The sequence below is a fragment of the Arachis duranensis genome, chromosome 10, assembly GCF_000817695.3.
Source record: "Arachis duranensis cultivar V14167 chromosome 10, aradu.V14167.gnm2.J7QH, whole genome shotgun sequence".
In the NCBI taxonomy this organism is placed as follows: Eukaryota; Viridiplantae; Streptophyta; class Magnoliopsida; order Fabales; family Fabaceae; genus Arachis; species Arachis duranensis.
Window position 1 is genome coordinate 94717050 of NC_029781.3, and position 8265 is coordinate 94725314.

Here is an 8265-nt window from a genome sequence, read left to right on the forward strand (position 1 = left end):
TAATGGTGGAAGAAACAGGTTTAGCAATAGTAAGCCTTTTCCATCATCCTCTCAGCAACAGACAGAGAATTCTGAGCAAAGCCCCTCTAGCTTAGCAAACATAGTCTCTGATCTATCTAAGGCCACTCTAAGTTTCATGAATGAAACAAGGTCATCCATTAGAAATTTGGAGGCACAAGTGGGCCAGCTGAGTAAAAGAGTCACTGAAACTCCTCCTAGTACTCTTCCAAGCAATACAGAAGAGAATCCAAAAGGAGAGTGCAAGGCCATAACCTTACTTGGTGTGGCCGAACCTTGAGAGGAGGAGGAGGACGTGAATCCCAGGGAGGAAGACCTCATGGAACGTCCTCTGGACAAAAAGGAGTTCCCAATTGAGGAACCTAAGAAATCTGAGGCTTATCTAGAGACCATAGAGATTCCATTGAACCTACTTCTGCCATTCATGAGCTCTGATAACTATTCCTCCTCTGAAGAGGATGAAGATATTACTGAAGAGCAAGTTGCTAAGTACCTTGGAGCAATCATGAAGCTGAATGCCAAATTATTTGGTAATGAGACTTAGGAGGATGAACCCTCCTTGCTCACCAATGAGCTGAATAACTTGATTAGGCAGACATTACCTCAAAAGAAAGAAGATCCCAGAAGGTTCTTAATACCTTGTACCATAGGAATCATGACCTTTGAGAAGGCTCTGTGTGACCTGGGGTCAGGCATAAACCTCATGTCACTCTCTGTCATGGAGAAATTGGGAATCTTTGAAGTTCAAGCTGCAAGAATCTCACTAGAGATGGCAGACAAATCCATAAAAAAGGCTTATGGACTAATAGAGGATGTGCTAGTGAAGGTTGAAGGCCTTTACATCCCTGCTGATTTCATAATCCTAGACACTGGAAAGATGAGGATGAATCCATCATCCTTGGCAGACCTTTCCTAGCCACAATAAAAGCTGTGATTGATGTTGATAGAGGAGAATTGGTCCTTCAATTGAATGAGGACTACCTTGTATTCAAGACTCAAGGTTCTCCTTCTGTACAAATGGAAAAGAAGCATGAAAAGCTTCTCCCACTACAGAGTCAAACAAAGCCCCCACATTCAAACTCTAAGTTTGGTGTTGGGAGGCCACAACAAAACTCTAAGTTTGGTGTTGAGAGGCTACAACCAAACTCTAAGTTTGGTGTTGGGAGGCCCCAACCATGCTCTGACTATCTGTGAGGCTCCATGAGAGCCCACTGACAAGCTATTGACATTAAAGAAGCGCTTGTTGGGAGGCAACCCAATTTTTATTTATCTATGTTATTTTATATTTTCTTTAGGTTCATGATCATGTGGAGTCACAAAAACAACTGCAAAAATCAAAGAAAATTCAAAATCAGCATTAAAAATAGCACGCCATATAGGATAAGCTTACTGGCATTTAAACGCCAGTAAGAGTAGCAGAATGGGCGTTAAACGCTTAGTCTGGCACCATTCTGGGTGTTTAACGCCAGAAATGGGCACCAGACTGGCGTTTAACGCCAGAACAGAGCATCCAGCTGGCGTTAAACGCCAGAAACAAGCAACAGCTTGGCATTAAACGCTAGGAAAGGTATAAAAGCTGGCATTTAACGCCAGAAACAAGCAGCAATCTGGCGTTAAACGCCAGGATTGCACAATAAAGGCATTTTTGCACGCCTAAATGGAGCAGGGATGAGAAATCCTTGGCCCCTCAGGATCTGTGGACCCCACAGGATCCCCACCTACCCCCACCTTTCTCTCTCTCCCCCTTACACATCTCTATAACACTCTACCCAAAACACCATTCACCTATCAAATTCTATCCTCTTCCCTATATTCTCTTCACCAATCACCTCTATATCTCTTCCCCAAAAACTCCACCTACCTCACTTTCAAAATTCAAACACTTTTCCTTCCCAAACCCACCCAATTCCATTCGGCCACTCTCCCTCTCTTCCCCTATATATACCCCTCTTCACTCCTTCATTTTTACACATCACAAATACTCTCCTACCCCCTTGGCCGAACCTCTATATCCCTCCATCTCCTCTATTTTCTTCTTCTTCCCCTTCTTTCTTTCTTCTTTTGCTCGAGAACGAGCAAACCTTTTAAGTTTGGTGTGGTAAAAGTATTGCTTTTTGTTTTTTCATAACCATTTATGGCACCTAAGGCCAGAGAAACCTCTAGAAAGATGAAAGGAAAGGCAAAAGCTTCCACCTCCTTGTCATGGAAGATGGAGAGATTCATCTCAAAGGTCCATCAAGACCACTTCTATGAAGTTGTGGTCAAGAAGAAGGTGATCCCTGAGGTCCCTTTCATGCTCAAGAAGAATGAGTATCCAGAGATCCGACATGAGATCCGAAAAAGAAGTTGGGAAGTTCTCACCAACCCCATTCAACAAGTCAGAATCTTAATGGTTCAAGAGTTCTATGCCAATGCATGGATCACTAGGAACCATGATCAAAGTATGACCCGAATCCAAAGAATTAGCTTACAATGGTTCGAAGGAAATACTTAGATTTCAGTCCGAAAATGTAAGGTTGGCGTTCAACTTGCCAATGATGCAAGAAAATGCATGCCCCTACACTAGAAGGGTCAACTTTGATCAAAGGTTGGACCAAGTCCTCATGGACATATGTGTGGAAGAAGCTCAATGGAAAAGAGACTCAAGAGGCAAGCCGGTTCAATTGAGAAGACCGGACCTTAAGCCTGTGGCTAGAGCATGGTTGGAGTTCATCCAACGCTCCATCATTCCTACTAGCAACCAATCTGAAGTGACTATAGATCGAGCCATCATGATCCATAGTATCATGATTGGGGAGGAAGTGGAAGTTCATGAGATCATACCTCTAGAACTCTACAAGGTGGCTAATAAGTCCTCCACTTTGGCAAGGTTAGCCTTTCCTCATCTCATTTTTCACCTATGCAATTTGGCTGGGATTGACATAGAAGGAGACATCCTCATTGAAGAGGACAAGCCCATCACTAAGAAAAGGATGGAGCAAACAAGAGAGCCCACTCATGGACCTCAACAAGAGCATGAGGAAATTCATCAAGAAGTCCCTGAGATGTCTTAAGGGATGCATTTTTCTCCACACAATTATTGGGAGCAACTCAACACCTCTTTGGAAGGCTTGAGCTACAACATGGACCAACTAAGGGTGAAGCACCAAGAGCACTCCATCATTCTCCATGAGATTAAAGAAGATCAAAGAGCTATGAGGGAGGAGCAACAAAGGCAAGGAAGAGACATAAAGGAGCTTAGGCATTCCATTGGATCTTCAAGAGGAAGAACTAGCCACCATCACTAAGGTGGACCCGTTCTTTATTTTCCTTGTTCTATTTCTCTCTTTTTCGATTTTATGCTTTATGTGCTATCTATGTTTGTGTCTTCATTATATGATCATTAGTGTCTAGCGTCTATGCCTTAAAGCTATGAATAATTCCATGAATCCTTCACCTCTCTTAAATGAAAAATGTGCCTAATTACAAAAGAACAAGAAGTACTTGAATTTCAAATTTTATCTTGAAATTATTTTAATTATTTTGATGTGGTGGCAATACTTTTTGTTTTTCTGAATGAATGCTTGAACATTACATATTTTTTATAGTGAAGTTTATGAATGTTAAAATTGTTGGCTCTTGAAAGAATGATGAACAAAGAGAAATGTTATTGATAATCTGAAAAATCATGAAATTAATTCTTGAAGCAAGAAAAAGTAGTGAAAAAGAAAAAAAGTAGCAAAAGAATGGCGAAAAAGAAAAAGAAAAAGAAAAAGCAAGCAGAAAAAGCCAGTAGCCCTTTAAACCAAAAAGCAAGGGTAAAGAGGATCCAAGGCTTTGAACATTAATGGATAGGAGGGCCAAATAAATAAAATTCTGGCCTAAGCGGCTAAATCAAGCTGTCCCTAATCATGTGCTTGTGGTATGAAGGTCCAAGTTAAAAGCTTAAGACTGAGTGGTTAAAGTCGTGATCCAAAGCAAAAAGAGTGTGATTAAGAACTCTGGACACCTCTAACTAGGGACTTTAGCAAAGCTGAGTCACAATCTGAAAAGGTTCACCCAGTTATGTGTCTGTGGCATTTATGTATCCGGGGGTAATACTGGAAAACAAAGTGCTTAGGGCCACGGCCATGACTCATAAAGTAGCTGTGTTCAAGAATCAACATACTGAACTAGGAGAATCAATAACACTATCTAAAATTCTGAGTTCCTATAGATGCCAATCATTCTGAATTTCAAAGGATAAAGTGAGATGCCAAAACTGTTCAGAAGCAAAAAGCTACTAGCCCCGCTCATCTAATTGGGACTAAGTTTTATTGATATTGTGAGATTCATTATATATTCTCTTCTTTTTATCCTATTTTGTATTTAGTTGCTTGGGGACAAGCAACAATTTAAGTTTGGTGTTGTGATGAGCAGATAATTTATACGCTTTTTGGCATTGTTTTTAGGTAGTTTTTAGTAGGATCTAGCTACTTTTTAGTATATTTTTATTAGTTTTTTAGCAAAATTCACATTTCTGGACTTTACTATGAGTTTGTGTGTTTTTCTGTGATTTCAGGTATTTTCTGGCTGAAATTGAGGGACCTGAGCAAAAATCTGATTCAGAGGATGAAAAAGGACTGCTGATGCTGTTGGATTCTGACCTCCTTACACTCAAATTGAATTATTTGGAGCTACAGAAACCTAAATGACGCGCTCTCAATTGCGTTAGAAAATAGACATCCTGGGTTTTCCAGCAATATATAATAGTTCATACTTTGCTCGAGTTTTGATGATGCAAACTGGCGCTCAAACGCCAACTTCCTGCCCTATTCTGCGTTAAACGCTAGAAACAGTTTACAAGCTAGAGTTAAACGCCAAAAATAGGCTGTAAACTGGCATTTAACTCCAAGAAAAGTCTCTACACATGAAAGCTTCATTGCTCAGCCCAAGCATGTAACACCCTAACTACCAAAGCTCACGCTTCCGGCTGCGCAACTCTGATAGCTCGGACATTACTACGACACTTATACTATTTAATATTAAAATATGAGACTGTTTAAAAACTTTAAACCGCAATACCGCTCCCAAAAATACTTTCGTTCGACAACGTACATCCATAGATACCATATAACTTGCAAAAACTCATAAAGGATACGTCCATATAGATACATATATTTATAAATAATATCACAAGCAATATCCAATACAATTCCTATCCCTCTTACAGAATATCTCAAGATAAAGGCAAGGGTACAATAAATAATAATCTAAAGCAATGCAGAACATCTCAACAACAATTAAATAAACTCTTCGTGACTTCTGCGCCCACATCCTGAAAGGGGAAAAATGTAGGGGGTGAGAACATCATCCTCGAAAGGGTTCTCAGTAGAGGGTTTTTGGGAATTACTGTAATAGGATACATTAAGATAAACCGTACCAGTGATTAATAACCATCTTATGCCTCTTTTCAAAAACAACAGTTTCCAATAAAAGTAAAGTCAGAAATCTTTTCTGAAAGAGGAACCGTTCAATTCTCAAAACATTAAAGCCTTTCAAAAAGGTTTATCTATACTGAACCAAAATAACCTTTTATATCTTATTCCAAACCAGAACCACAAAACCGAATCAACCATCGGTCCATCTCATTCAACCACGGCCCTAGGCCCAAACAATCCAACCACAACCAATCCACCACAATCCAACATAGTTCCAGATGCAAACACAAACAAATAGTTATTGCAAGTAGAACAATTAGCAGTTAATCACATAGGCAAACAAAGTACAGTATGCATACCCAAACAATGTCACATAGATGCATATGATGCATGCCTGTCCCTAGTGGCTGATGATATCATCTGTCGGTTATAGAGCCAACCCGACAAGTCCTGGTAGCTAACCATTGGACTGTCCCTCTGTCGTGTCTCCCCAACTCGAGTTATACTCAATATAAACTTAATCATAATCATGATCCATATCCATCACCCTCACTGGTGAATATTTATGGGGGTGAGCTCATCCGGAAATTTCACAGTGCCCGGCCACCCTGACGACATAGGGTCAAAAGAGCTTCGAGTCTCCACTTGGAGCACATGGTGGCTAGCCACTACTTCCTCCCAGGGAAACTCTTATCTCTGATAGTGGAAGTGCAACATCACAACTTACCAATGTTTCAGCATAAATGTTTTCATTCTCAATCATGGATCAACATCCATCTCAGCCATCCGGCTCATAGTTCAATCCAGAATCAGCCAATATTCATATCATTCAAGCCATTCCGGCTCACGGTTCAATCCAGAACCAGCCAATATTCATAATCATACACAGCCATTTCAGCTCACAACAAAACAGCACTTCCACATTCAAAATCATCAAATTCATGAAATCGGCATTTAAGCCATAAATCATTTTCTATAATCATTTCACTTTGAAATCAAGTTTCAACTCTTTTCAGCCTTGGCTTTAGAAATCTCGTTTCTCAAATCATCTCAGGCTCATAAGCCAAATTTACTCAAAGTGAGTCTCCTTTTGAAAACAAAGCCACTCTCGGCTTTCTCTTTCCAAAACTTCCAAAACCATGGCAAGTTAAGGATTTATTTCAAAGTATTCAAAATCACTCATACAACAACGGGATTTTATAACAAAAGTTCCTCGGCAGAGTCCCAAGTCTTTAGGGGAGAATAACATAACTCATTTCACCAAATTCATTTTAAATTCATTAAAAATCTTGGCTTCCTGATTTGAGTAGTAAAATAGGATCTAAGCCAATTCGAGTCATGTAATCAATTACTCTTTTCAAAGCCATTTCCTTTACTTAAACAAAATCGGCTTCAATTCCATAATTAAATCTGAAGCATTTCAAACTGCTAAGAGAATCATTTTTGTTGTGTTAAACTAAAGTTCAAAGGGTACTCTGAATCTCATTCAAAACGTCAAAATAAAGAAGTTCATCAATCGAAATCCAATTCCTTTTAAAATCACGAAAACTCTTCCAATGGACACTCTTTATGTTTAATAGAGAAAAACATAAACCCGTTTTACCTTTTAAAACAACCTCAAGGCAAAATTCTCTTTCGAATAACTTGTACCCAAAGACATACTATTCTTCTTAGAAAATAAGGAGAAATCATGATTCTCTTTTCAGTAATTCTTTCAAAGCATAGCTTCATCGCTTTTCATAATTTATCTAAGTAAAGTTAATAAAAGAAGACCTAAATTCACAACCCTCCAAGTAAATAGGAAAGGCATTAAACTCAAAATTTCCCAAATAACATTTCAAATAAAGCCTCGGATTTTATAGAAATTTCGGCAACATCTCCCCTAAAACTTGGACTTTGCCACCCGGTTCGGTTCCCAACTAAACCGTTCCTCAATCCTTTTCAACAGTCCAGAATCCCAAAACTCAATTCAAAATCACGCTAAATCCATCAGTCGCCTCAGTGGCATATCTCAAGGAAACTATTTCAAATCAAATCAATATCAACCGATTTAACTCATTTTCAAAGCTTTAAAGAAACGGCTCAGTAACAAATCATTTGTCCAAAACCAAGTCAATTAAAGTAAACCAGGCTGAATTCAAAGGTACATTCGACTTTTCATATCATCAAAACAATTAACTCAAATCAAATCAATCCTCAGCGGATAAAACTCAGATTTCAAATCTTTAAAGAATCAACTTCAAAACATTACATTTCACAAAGCCGCACAACAACTCAGCCAAACCAACATCCATAATCATTCGAGTCAATTAAATAATACATAAGGCAGATACAATCACCAAATACACAATATCTCACATCAGTATCCATACGTAATAATTCCAATACACAAAACATAGTTTTTGGAAAGCGCCCCTACCTCGACAAATTGAAACTATAACCCAAGCTCATTAACTGATTCTTTTTGCTCAGCCTACATTCACCGGTAATCAGAACCTCGGCTCTGCTTGCTCCCTCGAAAGCAGAAACAGCTACAAGCGGCATAAACAAACCAGATTCTAACTCCTAAAACCATGAACATCATAAATACTTTATTGTACAGAACATAACACTAACGCCGAGCCTTCGAAAACATATATACTCACCGAATTAACAAAATGGAACAGCTGCGATTTCGAACCGGCCCAGCAACAGCTCCGGCGGCAGCTAGAAGCTCCAGTGGGTCATCTATAAAAACCGCACAGTATCAAAACTTTCTCAAAACTCAAAACGATCGAAACCACAAATTTAAAACCCTTACCGGCAGAATTCTCCGGCGACGGCAGCGAAGTTTTGGGCGGCAAGAGCG